Genomic DNA, 22,401 nt, shown 5'->3' on the forward strand with positions numbered 1-22,401 from the left:
GGTGTTTCCTACCAGCCACCCACCCCTCTAGCCTTCTGGCCCTGACACTCCTCTACACTGGGGGGTGGGGGGGTGGGTCCAGCCTTGGCAGGACCAAGGGTTCTCCTCCCATTGGTGCCCAACAAGGCCATCCTCTGCTACATATGCAGCTGGAGCCACAGGTCTGTCCATGTGTACTCTTTGGGTAATGATTTAGTCCCTGGGAGCTCTGGTTGGTGTTACTGTTATTCTTATGGGGTTGCAAACCCCTTCAGCTCCTTTAATCCTTTCTCTAACTCCTCCAATAGAGATCTTGTTCTCAGGTTCAATGGTTTGGTGCTAGCATTTGCCTATTATTTGTCATGCTCTGACAGAACCTCTAAGGAGACAGCTATGTCAGACTCCTGCCTGCATGCATTTCTTGACATCAGCAATATTGCCTAGGTTTGGTGGCTGTATGTATATGGGCTGGATCTGAATGGCCATTACTCCAGTCTCTGCTCCAAACTCTGTCTTCATATTTCCTTCTATGAATATTTTTGTTCCCTCTTTTAAGAAGGAGTGAAGCATACACACTTTGGTCATCCTTCTTCTTCAGCTTCATGGCGTCTGTAGATTGTATCTTGGGTAATTCAAGCTTTTGGGCTAATATCCACTCATCAGTGAATACATACCATGTGCGTTCTTTTGTGACTCAGTTACCTCATTCAGGATAATATTTTCTAGTTCCATCCATTTTCCTATAAATTTCATGAAGTCATTGTTTTTGATAGCTGAGTAGTACTCCATTGTGTCGATGTACCACATTTTCTGTATCTGTTATGCTGTTGAAGGGCATCTGGGTTCTTTACGCTTCAGTCTATCATAACTAAGGCTGCCATGGTCTTTGTTTTATGTTGGAGAGTCATTTGAGAATATGCCTAGGAGTGGTATAGCTGGATCCTCAGTTAGTAATATGTCCAATTTTCTGAGGAACCGCCAGACTGATTTCCAGAGTGGTTGTACCAGCTTGCAATCCCACCATCAATGGAGTGTGTTCCTCTTTCTCCACATCCTTGCCAGCATCTGTTATCTCCTGAGTTTTTGATCTTGGCCACTATGCCTGGTGTGAGGTAGAATATCAGGGTTGTTTTGATTTTTATTTCCCAGATGACTAAGAATGTTGAACATTTCTTTAGGTAATTCACAGCCGTTAGATATTCCTCAGCTGAAAATTCTTTGTTTAGCTCTGTACCCCATTTTTAATAGGGTTATTTGATTCTCTGGAGACTAACATCTTGAGTTCTTTGTATATATTGGATGTGAGCCCTCTATCAAATGTAGGATTTGTAAAGATTTTTTCACAATCTGTTGATTGTCATTTAGTGCTAATGACAGTGTCCTTTGCCTTACAGAAGCTTTGCAGTTTTATGAGGTCCCATTTATCAATTCTTGATCTTAGAGCATAAGCCATTGTTGTTCTGTTCAGGAAACTTTCCTTAGTGCTCAGGAGATCAAGACTCTTCTCCACTATTTCTTCTATTAGTTTGAATGTATCTGGTTTTATGTGAAAGTCCTTGATCACTTGGACTTGAGCTTTGTACAACATGATAAGAATTGATTGGTTTGCATTCTTCTACATGCTGACCTCCAGTTGAACCAGTCCTATTTATTGAAAATGCTATATTTTTTCATTCGATGTCTTTAGTTCCTTTGTCAAAGATCAAGTGACCATAGATGTGTGGGTTCATTTCTGGGTCTTCAATTCTTTTCCACTTATCTACCTGCCTCTCTCTCTTCCAATACCCTGCAGGGTTTTTTTTTTGTTGTTGTTGTTGTTTGTTTGTTTTTTTTATCACTATCGCTATATAGTACAGCTTGAGTACAGGGATGCTGATTCCCCAGAAGTTCTTTTATTGTTGAGGATAGTTTTTGCTATCCTTGGTTTTTTGTTATTCCAAATGAATTTGCAAAGTTCTCTTTTTAACTCTATGAGGAATTGAGTTGGAATTTTCATGGGGATTGCATTAAAGCTGTAGATTGCTTTTGGCAAAATGGCGATTTTTACTCTATTTATCTGGCCAACCATGAGGATGGGAGGTCTTTCCATCTTCTGAGATCTTCTTCAATTTCTTTCTTCAGAGATTTGATGTTCTTGTCATACAGATCTTTCACTTGCTTGTTTAGCATCACACTGATGTATTTTATATTATTTGGGACTATTATGAAGAGTGTCATTTCCTTAATTTCTTTCTCAGCCTGTTTATCCTTTGAGTAGAGGAAGGATACTGATTTTTTTGAGTTAATTTTATACCCAGTCACTTTGCTGAAGTTGTTTATCAGCTTTAGTAGTTCTCTGGTGAAACTTTTGTGGTTATTTAAGTATACTATAACATCATGTGCAAATAGTGATATTTTGACTTCTTCCTTTACAATCTGTACCCCTTTGACCTCCTTTTGTTGTCTGATTGCTCTGACTGGGACTTCGAGTACTATATTCAATAAGCAGGGAGACAGTGGGCAGCTTTGTCTAGTCCCTGATTTTAGTGGGATTGCTTCAAGTTTCTCTCCATTTAGTTTGATATTGGCTACTGTTTCTCTGTATACTGCTTTTACTATGTTTAGTTCTGGGTCTTGAATTCCTGATCTTTCCTGACCTTTTATCAATGAAGGATTGTTGGATTTTGTCAAATACTTCCTCAGAATCTACTGAGATGATAATGTGGTTTTTTTCTTTGATTTTGTTTACATAGTGGATTATATTGATGGGTTTCCGTATATTGAACCATCCCTGCATCCCTGGGATGATTCCTACTTGCTCATGATGGATGATCATTGTGATGTGTTCTTGGATTTGGTTTGCATGTATTTTATTGAGTATTTTTGTGTTGATATTCATAAGGGAAATTGGTCTAAAGTTCTCTTTTTTTGTTGGGTTTTTGTGTGGTTTAGGTATAAGTGAAATTGTGGCTTCATAGGAGAAGTTTGTTATTGCTCTGTCTGTTTCTATTTTGTGGAGTAGTTTGGACAGGACAGTATTGGTCTTTATTTACATTTCAAATGTTATCCCCTTTCCCAGTTTCCCGTCCATTGACTACCTATTCCATCCCTCTACCCCCTGCTTCTGGAATATCAGTCAGGGAGGTGGGAAGTAGCTGTGATTGGGTATGGGGGAACACTCTTATAGAAGAAGCAGGAGGGTGATAAGGTAGGGGACTTATGTATGAGAAACCAGGAAAGGGAATAACATTTGAAATATAAATAAAAATTATCTCAAAAATGTAAATAAAGAAAATATCTAATAAAAAAAAGAGACATTTTCTTAATTGAGGTCTCCTCTTTCAAAGTGTGTCAAATTGACATAAGACTATGTGTATAGTGTTCAATAATTACTTGGTAACATTCGATAACTTTGATTCTATGACTCTATTTTCATCTCTAGTTAAACTCCAAGCCTGGGACTAGACAAATGGCTCAGTGTTTGGGAGTGTTTACTGATTCTGTAGATGGCTAGAGTTCAAGTACAAGCACACAAGTCAATCAGGTCACAATTGCCTGTTTCTTCACCATTAAGTGATTTGATGCACCTTCTGGCCACTATGAATACCCACATGAGTATGCAGACACACACACACACACACACACACACACACACACACACACACACACACACACATGCGCGCGTGCGCGCGCGGGCATTTAAGTACAGAAATAGTTACATATGTTTTAAGTGAAGAAAATTCCAGTAAACATAGTATAATTATAACATGGTATTGAGGCTTGAAGTGTTCTAACTCAAAATACGGCAGTTTGATACTTTGCATTAATGTAACAACTGAAAACAGTGGAAGCAATAGAAAAATCAGAAAATAATAAGTAGAATTTTCCTTTGAAGTCTCTTCATGTGTAAAGACATATCCTCTAAAAGTAAAGTAAGGTCATCATCAGTTTCCTGGAGGTTCATCACAAGCAAATATCAACACCCATTACAACAGAGGAGAATGAGGGGCTGGACTCCGCAGTTAAAATCATGTGTAGCTTTTGAGGCAGACCTCGGTTTGGTTCCCAGTACCACAAGGTGGCTCAGAGCCAGCCCTAACTTCATTTCTGTGGAATCTGACACACTCTTCTGACAAGGCATGCTTGTAGTGCTCTTATTTTAGGAAATAAACCCATACACATAAAATAAACAAATATAAAAAATCTTTTTAAAAGGGGAAGTGATTGGAAGTCAATAATGTATATAGATAAAGCCTGTCAAAACTATAATTTTTTGTTTATTATGCAGGGGACCTTATGTCTTCTTCAAAAATTTGCTATACTTTCATTCCATTCAGTAAAGATGTTTTATAAACTTCTAATCTTTCTCCATATTTGAATTCACTTTTTTATATCCCCTTGTATATACAATGAATGAATTTCCTTTTTTTGATCAATATACCAGTTGTAAACTTATTAATAATATTTATTATTATTAAGCAATTAATACCAGCTACATATAGCCTCAAACAGTAGAGGAAAAGCATTTCTCTCCTATGGTTCATATATGACTGTTCCATAATTTAATTATAATGTCATTGCATCCTAAGAATGTTTGAGGTTTTATAATTACCAGATAATTTACTTTATATAATTATTTCCCTCTTTTATAATTTTATTGGTAGATTTTAGAAATACAATATTTTACCTTAGAGCATAAGAAGATCATAAATATGTTGACATGTATTTCTAGATTATTTTAAAATTTTTGTTCAAATTCTTACATGTGTTTTCAAAAATGCAGGAAAACTATATTAAAAACAGACCATCATTATGTGCTATGTATTTGAGCAAAATACAAGCCTTAATTTAGATATCAATATATTGAGCAGGTATTTCAAATTTTTATTAAATTTTAGTAATGCTGTTTCAAAATAAAAATTTAAAGGCACATTTTAGTCAATATACTTCCATTCTATAATTATGAAACAATGTAGTCATAAAACATTGCATTAAATATGCAATTATTTATTAAATAAATTATTAATAATAAATAATTAAATAAATTATTTCTTTGTTTACATTTTATACATTTGAGGGGCTGGATTTTTCCGTGCTATTTGCTCATCATAATGCTGAATTTTCCATTTTTAATTTAAATTCCTTAGAACTTTCAAGCTGAAATGCTCTCTTTAAATCTTTTCTGGTGTATTGTTATGATTCCTACTTTAACTTAAACCCCACCTAAGTAGACAGGAAGGCTATTATTTTGAGATGAGTGTACTGCACAGAAAGCCATGTTTCTCTGGATTTGTAATTTAGGATGAACAGTTTGATGCTTCTGCAAAGCAAGTTAGATTTTGCTTTCAAGTTTGCCACCAAAGACTCAGTGCCATGGGATCAGGCGATCTGTGGATTTAGGCTCTCCTGTCTCATTAAACCATAAAGAACAAACTCGAGGCTGTGTGCTAGTGCATGCTGGTATCACGAGAATGGAATCAGGTGAAGTTCATGGACGAGTCTCTGCTGTATCGATACCTTCTGCTTCTAATCTACATCATACATAAAACAAATTTTAACTAAAATTATAATCCATTTTAATATCTTGAGACACTTTGAAATGTTTTTCCTGTTTAATTACATTTGAAAGCTTCTTTAAATTGCTTTAGAATATAATCCTCTTGTCTTAAGTGAGTTCATGACAAGGGAGGCTCACTGTAGCTCAGCTGAAGCTGTCCAGACATTTTTTTGAGATAGGATTAAGAAAGATTCAGGGATCTAAATGCAGCAACTATTAAAACCATTCATCCCAGCCTTTCTCCAGTGTATGAAAATCTGATCAAATCATGGGTTCTTCTTGCACGGTGAATCATTTTGTTTCTGATATTGAATTTGCGTGAATAAAAAGCCTCACTGAAATGGAAAGCCAAGCTACCTAGGTAACATCCAGAATGGGCATACATTGATGCCAACCTTCCTCTTGGACTGGAGGAAATAAATGACCAACTATGTATTTGGAACACTGGAGATCAGACTCTTTAACCTAGCCAAATCCATTTGCAGTCTAAAAAACCAATTAATTGTGTCTCATATTTATTAATTAATTCATTGTTATAGGAGAGTGCTATTTCCCAGGAGCTCCCAGTTGCTATCTTCCCTAAACAGTTGGAAACTAGAAACTCTTATAAGTTCTTGAGTTTCATAAAGCAATCCTGGCTTTATGACATTGTGTTGACATTATGTAGTCTTCGGAAGGGGTGAACAGACTGCTGATTTCTTGAATCTTCTATACTTGGTTGGCACCTTGAAGAGCCTTTAAAAAATTGTAAGAATACATTCACAGAATTATAGACATCCAGTAAGGGGCACGAACAGTTGTGGAAATATTTGGTACTTATGCTTTGCCTAGAATGAACATCAGAGGTAAATCACAGTCCTTCTCAAACATGATTTCTATCACTTCCTTTAAGATCAAAATGGCACCCAAAAGCCATGTGCCCTTGAGGAGTCAGCTGACTGCAAATAAAAAGCTGAGCACAGAACTCATGTGCTCAAGAAGTCTGGCTTGCTTTATTTGTTTAATGCACAAAAACTGCTACTTTTTGGAGACACGTACTAAAAGCACTTGCAGGAAGTGACAGCAGAGAGATTGGCATTCCTCTACTTGTAAGAAGAAAAAGCCAGATGTACCCTCACTTAATGCTCCAACATTGCCTTCTCCAGAGATTGGTATCATTAAATTAAAACTTTTATTAATATTCTTTTTTTCTTGCTGGCATGTCAGAATTTTTTTTAATTTATGTACTCGCTTTATATCCTGATTGCTGCCGCCTGCCTCCTCTCCTCACAGTCCCACCCTCACACATTCCCATTGCCCTGTTACCTTCTCCTCTGAGAAGGAAAGGACTCCATGACTATCAATCTGTGAGCCACATGGACTGTGCCACCAGAGGAAATGTCATGAAACTGGCAAGCGTGCTCAAACTTCAGAACTCTCAGAATTTGAGATTTAAATCTCATCCTGAGGCTGATGGGGTGGGACTAACTCCCTTTGTTTCCGTGACTGCTTCAGAGCATGTAATTTGGTGATCTTCACCCAGGTGGTCACAGGTAGTCACTTACTGCATCACCTGGAATTAACTCCAATGCGAACAGAGCATCGCCAGCATCTTAGCCTCAGCCAATTGGATGCATTCACCCCCCCAACCCCATCCTATTCCCCAAGGTTCACTTGGAAGGAGTCCACATGGAAGGAGTCATTTCACAATCCCACAAGTCATTTCACCAAGGATTGTCTGAAATTGGCTGCTTTTACTGAGCTGTAACACTCGGTGGAACACTCTCTCCCCCGCAACTATCATTGTTGGACCTTTGTATCCATCTGCCTGGCCAGCCTCTCAGCACTTGCAGAAGCATATAAGAATATGCTATGGGTTGGGGGATTTAGCTCAGCGGTAGAGCGCTTGCCAGCAGCGCAAGGCCCTGGGTTCGGTCCCCAGCAAAAAAAAAAAGAAAAAAGAAAAGAAAAGAAAAGAATATGCGATGCCAACATTGCCGATGCTGCCACCACAGCCATCTCAGCACCAAGGACAGCCACCTGACCCTGTCCCAGATGCCTGAACCTCTTTAATCCTTTCCTAAGAGTGTAACATTATCCCAGAAGCCCCAGGTGGATCAGAGTTCTGTGCATCCTGTTTGTCCAGGACTCTGCTTAACACCATCCCCCAAAACTCCCTCCAAGGTTTGCTGTGCAGCAGCATCAGACACTCTAGAGGGAGAAGTGGGCCCATGGATCCCACTCTTTCAGGACTTCATCCAGTCCTCTCCGAGCTGGTATAATGGGGGTGTCCAAATACTGGAGAGGAGAGGAAGAATCCAGAACCACACCAACCCATCCTGCCACATCAAGTCAGAGAAGGACTAGACACATCTCCCACTGTGGCAAGACAGGCAGCAGTTAGGGAAAAGGGATCCAAACTGAAGAAATAGAGTCAGAGTTAACCCATAAAGACTATGCTGCTATACATGTTTAGGAGGCCAAGGTCCAGCCTCTGCATGCCTGTTGGTTGATGGATCAGTCTTTGTGAACCCCCATGGGCCCAGGTTAAATGACTGTAAATTTTTTTGTGGTGCCTTGACCCCTCCAACTTCCTCAATCATTCCTCCCACTCTTCTACAAGACTCCCTTAGGTCTGCCTAATGTTTGGCTATGTGTCTCTGCATGTTTCCATTAGCTGTATTGGAGGACAGTTATGCTAGGCCCCTATCAGCAAGCATAGAAGAATGTCATTAATAGTGTCATCGATTGGCACTTGCCCTCTGTTAGATGTAGGTTGGTGAAGAATTTTTCCTCTCCTGTTGCCTCTGCCATTTTGTCCTAATGATGGTATCTTTTGCCTTACAGAAGATTTTTAGTTTCATGAGGTCCCATTTATTGATTGTTGATCCTATTAGTGACTGAACCATTGGTATTCTATTCAGGCAGTTGTCTCCTGTACCAATGAGTTCAAGGCTATTCCCCACTTTATTTTTTATTAGATTTCGTGTATATGGTTTTAGTCGAGGATTTTGATCCACTTGGACTTGAGTTTGGTAGAGAGAAATAAATATAAATCTATTTGCATTCTTCTACATGCAGATATCCAGTTAGACCAGTTAGACCAGAACTATTTCTTGAAGATGCTTTATTTTTTCCATTGTATGATTTCAACTTTTCTGTCAAGAGTCAAGTGTCCCTTGTTATGTGGTTTTATTTCTGGGTATTCAATTCTATTCCAAGGTTAACCTGTCTGGTTTTATTTCAGTACAATATGTCTTTATTATTATTGCCCTGTAGTATAGCTTTAAATCAGGATAATACCTGCAGAAGTTATTTTAGTGAATTGCTCCTTCAAGTTCTGGAAAGAATTGTGTTGGTATTTTGATGGGAGTTGCATTGAGTCTGTAGAATTCTTTTGACAAGATGACCATTTTCACTATGTTAATCCTATGGATCCATGATCATCAGAGATCTTTCCATCTCCTTATATCTTCCTCAACTTCTTCAGAAAATTGAAGTTCTTGTCTCACAGATCTTTGACTTGCTTGGTTACCATTATACCAAGATATTTTATATTATTTTTGTGGCTATTGTGAAGAATTTTGTTTTCCTAATTTCTTTCTAAACCCATTTATCATTTATATAAAGGAGAACTAGTGATTTTTTTGGAGTGAATTTTGTATCTAATCACTTTGTTGAAGGTGTCTATCAGTTGTAGGAGTTCTCTGATAGTGTTTTGGAGGTTACTTATGTAAACTATCAAATTTTGTACAAATAACAATACTTTTACTTCTTCCTTTTCAATTTGTTTGTCCTTTAGTTGTTTTATTTCTCTAGCTATAACTTCAAGTACTATATTAAATAGATGCTGAGAGAGTGAGTCTTGTCTTGAATCCCTGATTTTAGTGGAATTGGTTGAAGTTTCTCTTCATTTAGTTTGATGTTGGCTATTGGCTTCTGCCTTTACTGCGTTTAGGTATGCTCCTTGTCTCCCTGATATCGCTAAGGCTTTTGTCATAAAGAAGTGTTTTGCCAATGTCTTTTTTGGCATCTAATTAGATGATTATGTTTTTTATTTCTTTCAATTTGTTTATATGGTAGATTACATTGATGGCTTTTCTTTTTTATTATTTTATTTGTTATTCTATTTATTTACATTTCAAATGTTATCCCCTTCACAGTTAACCTCCCTATCCCTTCCCCCATACACCCTGCTTCTATGAGGGTGCTCCCCCACCCACCCACCCTCTACTGCCTAAGTGTCTTAGCATTCCCCTACACTAGGTCATCTAGCCTCCACAGGACCAAGGGGTTCCCCTCCCACTGATGTGAGATAAGTCCATCCTCTTCTGCATATGCAACTGGAGCCATGGGTCCCTCCAAGTGTACTCTTTGGTTAGTGGTTTAGTACCTGGGAACTTTGGGGATTCTGGTTGGTTGATACTGTTGTTCTTCCTATGGGAATGTTAACCCCTTAAGCTCCTTCAGTCTTTCTCCTCACTTCTCCATTGGTGTTGGCATGCTTAGTCCAATGATTGGCTGTGTACATCTGCATTCACATTGGTCAGGCTCTGGCAGAGCCTCTCAGGGGACAGCTATGAAAATATTTCCCCTACCCAACCACCCAGCACTTTCCCCCTCCTCACCCTGACATTTCCCTTCACTTGGGGTCCAGCCTTGACATGACCAAGGGCTTCTCCTCCCATTGGTGCCCAACAAGGTCATCCTCTGCTACATATGCAGCTGGAGCCATGGGTCTACCCACGTGTACTTTTTGTGTAGTGTTTTAGTCCCTGGGAACTCTTGTTGGTTGGTATTGTTGTTCTTATGGGGTTGCAAGCCCCTTCGACTCCTTCAATCCTTTCTCTAACTCCTCCAGTGGAGACAAACTCAGTTCAATGGTTTGTTGCTAGCATTTGTCTCTATATTTGCCATGTTTGGCAGAGCCTCTCCAGAGACAGCTATATATATATATGTGTATATCTATATATAAAATTTATATAAAATTTATATATAATTTATATATACACACACACATACACACACACACACACACACACACACACACACACACACACACACATATATATATATATATATATATATATATATATATATATATATATATGTTGGATCCCCAGGTGGGGCAGTCTCTGAATGGCCATTCTTTCTGTCTTTGCTCCAAACTTTGTCTCTGTATCTCCTCCTATAAATATTTTTGTTCCCTTTTTAAAGAAGAACTGAAGTACCCACGCTTTGTTTGTCCTTCCTTGGAGCTTCATGTGGTTTGTGGATTGTATCTTGGGTAATTCAAGCTTTTGGTCTAATATCTACTTATCATGTGCATATGTGTGTGGTTTTTGTTGTTGTTGTTGTTATTGTTGTTGTTGTTTGGTTGGTTTTTTTGTTTTTGTTGATTGGGTTACCTCACTCAGGATAATATTTTCTAGTTCCATCCATTTGCCTATGAATTTCATGAAGTCATCATTTCTGATTGCTAAGTAGTACTCATGTCATCCACGTTGGGTCCTGGGAAACTCTTGCTTCCCTGGTATTTGGAACTTTCTAGTGGCTACCCCTAGTTCTACATTCCCCCATTGCTACACACCTCTGTTTTATTTCCTGACCTTCTGTACATCTCCCTGTCTCCCCCTGTACCTGTTCCTGCCCCCCTTTCCTCTCCTGCTTCATTTTTCCCTCCCACATCCCTCCGTCCCTCTATCTCTTGTGATTATTTTGTTACCCTTTCAATGTTGGCTTGAAGCATCTACACTTTGGTCTTCCTTCTTGTTAAGCTTCATATAGTCTGTGAATTGTATCCTGGATATTCTGAGCATTTGGACTAATATCCACTTATCAACAAGTACATACCATGTTACCTCATCACATGGGTTACCTCACTCAGGATGATATTTTCTAGTTCCATCCATTTGCTTATGAATTTCACGAGGTCATTGTTTTTAATAGCTGAGTGGTACTCCAGTGTGTAAATGTACCACATTTTCTGTATACATTCCTCTGTTGAGGAACATCTGAGTTCTATCCAGCTTCTGGTTATTATAAATAAATCTATTATGAATGTAGTGGAGCATGTATCCTTGGTATATGTTGGAGCATCTTTTGGGTGTATGTCCAGTAATGGCTGGATCTTCAGGTAGAAGGATTTCCAATTTTTCTGAGGAACTACCAGATTGTTTTAAAGTTTCACCCCACCAAAATGGAAGAGTATTCCTCTTTCTCCACATCCTTGCCAGCATCTGCTGTCCTCTGAGTTTTTGATCTTAGCCATTCTGACTGGAGTGAGGTGGAATTTCAGGGTTGTTTTGATTTGCATTACTCTGATGACTAAGGATATTGAACATTTCTTCAGGTGCCTTTTGGCCATTTGAGAATACTCAGTTGAGAATTCTCTGTTTAGCTCTGTACCCCATTTTTAATAGGGTTATTTGGTTTTCTGGAGTGTACCTTCTAGTCTTCTTTGTATATATTGTATATTAGCCCTCTATCTGTTATAAGATTGGTGAAGATCTTTTCCCAATCTGTAGGTTGCTATTTTGTCCTATTGACCGTGTCCTTTGCCTTTTCAGTTTTATGAGGTCCCATTTGTCAATTGTTGATCTTGGAGCCTGAGCTATTGGTGTTCTTTTCAGGAAAATTTCTCCTGTGCCAATGTGTTCAGTGGTCTTTCCCACTTTCTCTTCTATTAGATTCAATGTATGGTTTTATGTGGAGGTCCTTGATCTACTTGGACTTGAGTTGTGAGCTTGGGAGTATCAGAAATGGGGGTGTCAAATTGTGTCTCAGAACCCAATATTCTTAAACAAATTGGCTTTTATGTATTCTATGACAGAAAGGAATTTTCTCATAAATACAAAGTACTATGAAACAAGAAACAAAACAAAACAAAACAGGAATAATGAGTTTCACACACTACAAATTAGATTAAAAGACACTTGGGAGCTCTCAGAGTCTTAACCATCAACCAAACAATATACCTAGGCTCTACCTAGGCTTCTGGTGGATAGGTACAGATATTCAGCTTGGTCTTCATGTGGGACTCAAACAACTGGAGGCTATCCTGAAAGCTGTATCCTATATATGGATATGTTCTAACTGAGCTGCATTGTCTGTTCTCAGTGGGAGAGGAAGTGCCTATCCTAGCAGAGACAGAAAGTGTGAGGGCTGAGCGGGGGAAGGGGCTACTCAGGGAGCTCCTACCTGCCCAGAGGAGAAGTAGAGAAAGGGACTAGGGAAGGATTGTGGGTAACCTGGAAGGGGCAGTAAGTGGGATGCAAAATGTATAAACAAGCAAATAATAACAACAAACTAGATACATATTTTATTACTTAAGTTAGTTATTTTTGGGACTGCATTTGATGTATAGTTTATCTTGGCCTGACATTCATAGGTAGACTAGACTGACCTTTACATTTTGGTAATCTTTTTCTTTTCTTAAGTTGGAAATAGATTTTTTTCATATAGTATATTTTGATTATGTTTCTCTTCCCCTAACCTCTCCCATATCTTCCCTACATACTCAAATTCACATCCTTTCTTGCCGTAGCTCTCATTAGGAAACAGTTATCTTGGGACAGCAGACTTGATCCTTTGGTTATTTGTTATCTGGTTGTTCTTCATAGGAACGTTGAAATCCATCCTCATCATGACCTGCTTCCCCTTCATGTCCGGCTTGTTCAAAGTCAGCTTGTTAGAAAGCGACATTTTGGCAACACCGTGAGGTCGAGAGGCTGGGAGGAGAGGAAGAGGAGAACACTGCAGCAGACGTGCGCTTTTAAAGCGTGCAGAATGCTGGGCCATAGGAGCCAAGTCGGTTGTGCTTATGAGCCACCTGGGCCGTCCTGATGGTGTTCCCATGCCCGACAAGTACTCCTTAGAGCCAGTTGCTGCAGAACTCAAATCTCTGCTGGGCAAGAGTGTTCTGTTCTTGAAGGATAGTGTGGGCTCAGAAGTAGAGAATGCCTGTGCCAACCCAGCGACTGGGACTGTCATCCTCCTGGAGAACCACTGCTTTCATGTAGAGGAAGAAGGGAAGGGAAAAGATGCTTCTGGGAACAAGGTTAAAGCTGAGCCAGTTAAAATTGATGCTTTCCGAGCCTCCCTGTCCAAACTGGGAGATGTCTATGTCAATGATGCTTTTGGGACTGCACACAGAGCCCACAGCTCCATGGTGGGTGTGAATCTGCCACAGAAGGCTGATGGATTTTTTGATGAAGAAGGAGCTGAACTACTTCGCCAAGGCTTTGGAGAATCCAGATCGACCCTTCCTGGCTATCTTGGGAGGAGCTAAAGTTGCAGACAAGATCCAGCTGATCAATAATATGCTAGACAAAGTCAATGAGATGATCATTGGTGGTAGAATGGCTTTTACCTTCCTTAAGGTGCTCAACAACATGGAGACTGGCACATCTCTGTATGATGAAGAAGGAGCCAAGATTGTCAAAGATCTCATGTCCAAAGCTGAGAAAAATGGTGTGAAGATTACCTTGCCTGTTGACTTTGTCATTGCTGTTAAATTTGATGAGAATGCCAGGAATGGCCAAGCTACTGTGGCCTCTGGTATACCTGCTGGCTGGCTGACTGTGGTACTGAGAGCAGTAAGAAATAGCTGAGGCTGTGATTTGAGCTAGGCAGATTGTCTGGAATGGTCCTGTTGGGGTATTTGAATGGGAAGCCTTTGACAGGGGAACCAAGTCCCTCATGGATGAGGTGGTGACAGCCACTTCTAGGGGTTGCATCACTATCATAGGTGGAGGAGACATTGCCACTTGCTGTGCCAAGTGGAACACAGAGGACAAAGTCAGCCATGTGAGCACTGGGGGCGGTGGCAGTCTAGAGCTCCTGGAAGGTAAAGTCCTTCCTGGGGTGGGTGCTCTCAGCAATGTTTAGTATTTTCCTGCCTTTGGTTCCTGTGCATAGCCCCTCAGTCACTCTAGTGTTTTCCGTATCTCCATTTGGTGTTAGTGCAGCTAGTGGCCAAGATGCAGCACCAGGAACCCTAAGCAGGTGCACAGCATCTCAGCTCGTCTTTACTGCATCGGGATTTGTCTACATTCAAGATCCCATTTAAATTCCTTAGTGACTAAAACCATTGTGCATTGTAGAGGGCATCTATTTATATTCTGTCTGTGAAAGGAAGTTAGCTGTAAAAGCTTAGCTCTCTTCGATGTATGTAGCCTCTGGTTAGCTTTGTCACTGTTCATGACAGCATGGAAATACGATAGATTTGGAGAAGTTGATGATCTATTAAACAATAAAGATGCCAACTGTAAAAAAAAGAAAACCATTATCTAAAATATAAAATAAAAAATGTTAGATACAATAAAACAAAAATGAATATGAGTAGAACATAACAAACAACAGATCAACAAAACAGACAAAAAGCCAAAAAATAAAGGAGAAGAAATACACATAGATCCAGAGATGTAAATTGGCAAACATAGGAATTCCCTAAAACCACAGAATTGATAGCTGTAATATGTAAGAGAAAGACACATAGGGTAGGAAATACCAACCAACCAACCAACCAACCAACCAACCAACCAACCAACCAACCAACCAATAACAAATGAAAGATATGCCCTGACAAAAAAATCAGAAGACAATAAGATCTCTAAAAATCCCACTGAGTTTATTATTGCTAGGCATGAGACCTACTCTTATGTATGGCTTCTATACTCAGTGAGACTGTGTTGGGAAAAAGTGGTTAATATTTGTCAGTGGTTATTATTTGTAGATAGCCTATCGTTTGGTAAGGGATATTGGCTTATGTGTCAATTTACACTCTCAGCATTGGGAACAACATCAAGACCAAATTTGGGCCAGTCTTGTACGTGCTGCCAACAGTCTATGTGAGTTCCCATGTACTTCTGTCCTGCTGTATTTGAAAGACCTTGATTCTTGGTATTCTCTATCTCTTCTGGCTATTACTATGTTTCTGAGTGTTTTTCTGCAGGATTTCCTCAGTCTCGGTAGACTAGATGGAGATATCCCATTTCAGGCCGAGTGTTCAAAGTCTCTCACTTTCTGCACATTGTTCAGCTGTGTTTCTTCTCATATGCTTCATATACTTCAGAAGAATACCATATACTTAAGAATAAAGCTTCTCTAATAATGAGTGACTATTGTAGCTAGATTGAGAAAAGCTCATAGACTTGAATGCACAGTCATTAGGAAGTGGCACTACTTGACAGGGATTAGGAGGTATGGCCTTGTTGAAGTAGGTGTGGCATTGTTGGAGGAAACTGGGGATAGGCTTTGGAGTTTCAAATGCTCAAGTCAATTGTCTCTTTCTCTTTTCTTCCTGCTTGTGTATCTGGATGTGGAACTCTCAGCTACCTCTCCAGCAGTATGCTGCCTGCCTAAACTTCTAAAACAGTAATTAAGCCCCAACTAAGTGTTTTTCTTTATAAGAGTTGCCATGGTCATGGTGTGTCATCACAGGAATAAAACAGTAACTAAGACAGAAGAGGGTTATTGCTGCTGTGACAGACCTGAGCATATTGCTTGTTGACTGAATATGGACTTTGGGATTTTGTATCTGGAATGCAGTTGAACACTTTAAATTTCAGTTGGAACATGGAAGACAGTGCTAATGACAGTGTGAACTGTGGTGCCTGACTCAAGAAGTTTCAAAGGCAAGGAATATTAGTAAGTGGCCGAGAGACCAATTCTAGTGATATTTGTGAAGGAATGCATATACTTTTTGCCATTGTACAAAAAATATATTTGAGGATAAATTGAAAAGTTTTGGATTAATGACATTTGCAGAGGATTTTAAGGCAGCCTATTCCATGTGGTTATTACAAGCCAATTTTATGAAGATCTGTAATTTAAAAAAGCAAGTTAAAAAATAAAAAAGCAAGTTAACTAAGGAAAAATATAAAATGTACTGTTTGAGGGGAAAAGGAGAAAACGAGGCTAAATCAGGTACTCAAGAAGATAAAGAAAAGCCTGATGCTAAATGGAATAAAGGGATCAGGGCAAACCCCCACCCAGCTAATCCTTGTGACAAGGAATTGAAGAAAATCCTTAGACAATCAATGGTAACATATGCCTTTAATTCCAGCATCCCAGAGACAGAGGCAAGCAGCCATATTTCTGAATTCAAGGTCAGCTTGGTCTACTAAGGAAGTTCCATGACAACCAAGCTTAGGCAATGAAGGAAACCACAAAAAACGGAAATTGGTTAAAACATATCTGAATAAAGGGGCTGTATTCCAAGCAGAACTTGGCAGTTTCATCCATGTGGTTGTGCAATCAGGGACAAGAATATAAGAAAGAGGTTGTGGAATCTCACTTTGTGGCTAAGGAAGGATGTTGAGGCCTGATATGGGCTAGAGATGTTCCTGCATGGAGGTCCAAAAAGGCTGTTATGCTGTGTAAAGCTGTGAAAGTTATGCCTGGATTTCACTGGAGACCCCCAAGATGTAGAAATACCAGAGCTATGGGATACTTGCCAAAGAGAGCTGCTGACAGGGTGTGGAAACAGCCCAACAGAGAAAAGTGTACTGCAGCCAACAAAGCTGAGAGGAGATAGAGATCTGAAGATCACTTTGACATCAGACATGGAGATGCAAAGTTTGGAGTTTGTCCAGTTGGATTTTGGTCTTGTTTTGGTTCAGTATTTCTTCACTAAGCTCCATTTTGGAGTGGTAATGTATATTGTTTGGCATTGTAGGTTGAAAATATGCGATCTGTTCTATTATTTTGATTTTATAGGGGTTTACAGTTAATAAATTGTTGTGAATTTCAGAATAGACTTTGACTTGGACATCTAAACAGTGTTGAGACTGTAATCAACTATAGGGACTTTTGATCTTGAACTGAATGCATTTTTACATTATGATATGGCTCCAAGCCCATGGAAGCCAAGGAGTTGGATGTGGTTGTTTGGATAAGCATGAACCCCCCCCCACACACCATGGCTCTAGATTTGATTGCATAATCATCAGGGAATAACACTATTTGATAAGGATAAGGTGATGTAGTCTTGTTGAGATAAGTGAAGCATTGTTGGAGGAAATGTACTACTATGAGTAGGCTTTGGAGTTTCAGATGCTGAAGACAAGTCCACTCTCTCCCTCTCCCTCTCCCTCTTACCAGTTTGTGGGGAGAGGCTAATAACTTTGGTGATAGCCTTGGTGACTTGGGAGTTCATATGGATCCCCTTTATTTAACAATTCAATTAGATGTAACCAATCACCAGAACTAGAGGCTTCATTTGGTAATAAGAGATGTCCATTTAGTGATTCTGCTTAGATCACTTTCATATATGTATGTTTTAGGAAGCTTCCATTGGGTTAGGTTTCCATACAAGCCCTCAACTGTTCCTTAATTTTAGCTATCCCACCCTGTATTTCCTCCCTTATTCCACTCTCTCTTACCCCCACTGTTTGATTCCATCATTCTAGTCTCTCATCCATCCATAATAATCTCTTTTGTTTCTGCCTGTCTCTCCCAGTCCCTTGTTTGATACTGTTGTAGTTATATGGATTATATACCTTCTTATTGAAAACTTAACAGCTAATAGCCACATATAATTGAATATATTACATTTATCTTTTTGGATCTGTGTTATATCACTCAGGATGAGTTTTTATCCATAGCTCCATCTATTTATTTCTTTTCCTGGTGACATCTGAATATTTGGATCACAGACGTGTGACCACACTAGGCTTGCCTATAATACTAGAGGTTTTAAGCAGTATTTTGTTCTCTATAATGATTGGGGTCTTTTAAAAAATATTACTTTCAATAAATACTTCATTCTCAAGTTCCAGAAAAAGAGTTGCTGGTTCTAAAAATAAAGTTTATTTCTTAGTGATGAGTTTGGTCTGTATCTTAGGAAAGGTGAACAGTTATATCTTTCTGCCTTTGAAGATTATTTCTAATATTAATATTCAGAGTCTACTTAGTGATTCTCTGGGCTCTCTAAGCTCTAGGAGCATGTGTACATATGCTCAATATCCCTAATTAGCGTGACACTTGAATTAAGGTAATTTATTCAGTGCAAACATGACCTTGAATTATACAGTAATATTTTAATATTGTACTGAGAAACTTTACCTACTAGGAAGAATTCTAATTAGAGGATGATGAGGAAAGACATTTAATTTGGCTCATTGACTTGCTGTTGTTCAGAAAATAATTGGCACTGTTTGAAGCCACATAGAGAGTTCACATTAAAGAATCATTTGGCCCAAACGAACAAGAAAGGTATGTGCTGGTGTGCAAGTGAGCAGTGAAGTTCTCTCTTTTCTTGCTCATCCTTGAGTGAAATTAACAATGCTAAAGACTTTAAAACATCCTCAATGGGAACGTACATCTTCAGTAGACATGCAAGCACTTTCTGTATCCTCCAGCCCTTCACTCACAAATTATTTGATATCATCAAGAAATAATGTTACTTCAGAGGGGCTCAACTGTCACAGTATAAATTTTAGCTTGTCTACCCATTAAACATTTATTGTGATCGACCATAAGTTTAGTAGAACTTTGGTGCTTGTAGTAGTTAAGAAGGCTTCCCGTTTGTAGGGAGAGACAGAAACTGACAAGTTGAAAGAGAGCAAGGGAAGGGGTGCCTATGGGAGTTTGGAGGAAGGGAAGGGGTGGGGGAATGATGTAATATTAATTACAAAAACATAAAAGAAATAATTAAAAAGCCCTCCTGTGTTTACTTTATCAGAATATAATGTAGTTCTGAAAACATTGGAAATGACCTAAATGCTGAGCACTCGTACAAGTTCAACAATCAACTTTAAATGACACTTTAAAAAGTTATTATAATATTTTAATTTATTGCATTTCAGGGTATTATTATTATTATTATTATTATTATTATTATTATTTTATCAATGTCTTCTCTTTACACTCCAGATTTTACCCTCTCAGTCCACCCTCTGACTGTCCCACATCCCATACCTTGTCCCCATCCGTCCTGTCTATACAAGGATGTTCCAACACCACCCACCCCACCAGATCTCTAAACTCCATGGAGCCTCCACTCTCTTGAGGGTTAGAAGCATCTTCTCTGACTGAACCCAGACCGAGCAGTCCTGCGCTATATATGGGTTGGGGGCCTCATCTCAGCTGGTGTATGCTGCCTGGTTGGTGGTCCAGCGTCTGAGAGATCTCTGGGGTCCAGGTTAACTGAGACTGCTGGTGCTCCTACAGGGTCGCTCTCCTCCTTACTTCCTCCAGCTTTTCCCTAATTCAACCACAGGGGTCAGCAGCTTCTGTTCCTTGGTTGGGTGCAAATATCTGCATCTGACTCTTTCAGCGTGTTGGGTCTTTTGGAGGGCAGTCATAATGGATCTGTTTCTGTGAGCGCTCCATAGCCTCAGAAATAGTGTTAGGCCTTGGGGCCTCCCCTTGAGCTTTTTCCCACTTTGGACCTGTTGCTGCACCTTCTTTTCCTCAGGCTCTTGTCCCTTTCCCTCCCTGCAGTTCTTTCAGACGGAAAGAATTATGGGTCATAGTTTTGACTGTGGGATAGCAACCCCACCCCTCACTTGATGACCTGTCTTTCTGCTAGATGTAGGCTCAACCAGTTCCTTCTCCCGACTGTAGAGCATTTCATCTACAATCCCTCCCTTTGAGTCCTGAGAGTCTCTCACTCCCCAGGTCTCTGGAACATTCTAAAGGGTCATCCCAACTTCCTACTTCCTGAGATTGCCTGTTTCCATTCTTTCTGCTGGCCCTCAGGGCTTCGGTCCTTTCCCCTAACCCAATACCAGATCATGTTCCCCTTTCCCCTCTTGGTCCCCTTTCCCTCCAGGGTTCCTCCCTCCCTCCCCCCTTGTGGTTGTTTTCTTCTCCCTCCCAAGTGGGACTGAGGCATTTTCACTTGGACCCTTAAGCTTGTTGAACTTTTTGAATTCTGTGGACTGTATCTTGGGTATTATATACTTTTTTGGCCAATACCCACTTATTAGTAAGTATATACTATGCATGTTCTTTAATTTTCACAGATATTCTATGAGGAACAGGGCTTCTTCAAAAAGCCTGTCATATTATAGAATATCTCCCTCAGAGTTCTTGTTACTGAGAAACTTTTCAGTACTCTGTGCTATGATCTGATTAATGAATCTTCCCATCCTGTTATATAACGTAGATTAGGAAAGAGACCTAATCTCCTTTGTTGTCACAGTTCCTTGCATGGTGCTTTCCTCATAGAAATGACATGATGTATATTTGTTGGATGGATGGATAATGAATGAACCTGTAGCATTAGGTTAGTCTCTGCTTTATCAGTGATCACAGTCTGGATTAGAGAAGTAAAATTTGAGGCTGCTCAGAAGCAGACAGATTTAAAAGATATGAAAGCAATTCAGGACTTTACTTTTGATTAAATATGTGAGATGAATGAGAAATTGGCAAGAAGGTTGGCACCAAGATATATATTGTCTGCATAGTTGGGAAGATGTTATTGCCTTTTCTTATGGCAGACTGAAGATTCATGTACTAGTACATGATAAGGACCTTCAGATGCAAACATAGAGTAGCTGTGGGTCAGGGATGACAGAGTCACTTAACAGTTAACAACACTGTGAAGCTCCTCCTGAAGAATTGCTAGGAAGCTTTGCCCTTTCCTTCACTGGGACACTGTATAAATCAGTCCGTGTTTGTTGTATAGTTATAACAGGTCACAGAAAGTAGTGGTTATAAAATAGTAAATGTTTCTGCCAGATCTCCAAAGGCTTAGAGTTTGAAGAGCAGGAGTTGGCAGGGGCACACTTCCTGTTACAACTCTGGAGGACTTCTTGTTTCCACCTCCTGTAGATCTTGACATTCTTTGGCACTGGCAGGTCAAATGCTAGCCTGCCTTCATCTTCACACACTATTTCCTTTGTGTATTTTGTTCTCAGAGGAACACCAATCAACAGAGCTTTTAAGGACGAACAATGCCATTAGTACTCAGTCACGATTGTTCAAGAAAACATGAAAGACTTTTAGAGATTTTCAAAACACTGGAAATAGTGTGAATGTTTATGACAATAGGTTCAATCTTTAAATGTAATGAATAATTTTATAGAAAAAAGAAGCAAAACCGCTCATAAATACAGAAAATGCATGACCCAGGCTGTTGATAATACAAAGGTTTCCTCTTCACAAACTGAGAGCGTGGCCCCTTTGCTGAGGATAACACCCACACAACTCATTGAACATGGACAAGTTGAATTGGTACCTACTTGGAGCTTTCCCCCCCATATTCTAGTCTTTTTGCTTTGGGAAGATACTCTGCAGGCTACCAAAAGAGAAATATGGAAACCAAGCCAGCTGTGAAACTTTTGGCCTATAGTCTGTCCTGCCTGCAAAATATGCTGGGGCAATGGTGGCAGAGAACTTGTGAGAGTAGCCAATCGATGTCTGATTTGACTTAAGGCTCACTCTATGGGAAGGGGCCTATATACCCAGGATTCCTTGGGTACCCAAGAACTAGAGACTAGACAGTCCAGAGACCCAAGTTAAAAAACTAGGGTCTTGGGGCTGGAGAGATGGCTCAGTGGTTAAGAGCACCGACTGCTCTCTTCCAGAGGTCCTGAGTTCAATTCCCAGCAACCCCATGGTGGCTCACAACCATCTGTAATGAGATCAGATGCCCTCTTCTGGTGTGTCTGAAGACAGCTACAATGTACTCATATAATAATAAATAAATCTTAAAAACAAAACAAAACAAAAAACCTAGGGTGTTAAAAACCCAAAAAGCATCAATAACATGGCTCTGAAGGATATTCTGCTATACTTATAGATCAGTGTCTCATGTAGTCTTTATCAGAGAGGGTTCCTCCAGCAGCAGGTGGGAACAGAAACAATACACCACAGTCAGCCATTATGCAAAGAAAGACTCTAAATGCAAGGTCACCTTCAAGTACTTCCCATCCAGAGCTCAGAGAATCTCACAG

General features: G+C 39.6%; 1 pseudogene; it reads left to right on the plus strand.

The window, feature by feature from the left end:
- The window catches only part of LOC116893212, a 33,509-nt pseudogene extending 19,126 nt beyond the window's left edge, over positions 1–14,383 (plus strand).
- Positions 14,384–22,401: the final 8,018 nt, after the last annotated feature.

This window comes from Rattus rattus, chromosome 2 (assembly GCF_011064425.1).
Source record: "Rattus rattus isolate New Zealand chromosome 2, Rrattus_CSIRO_v1, whole genome shotgun sequence".
Classification (NCBI taxonomy): Eukaryota; Metazoa; Chordata; class Mammalia; order Rodentia; family Muridae; genus Rattus; species Rattus rattus.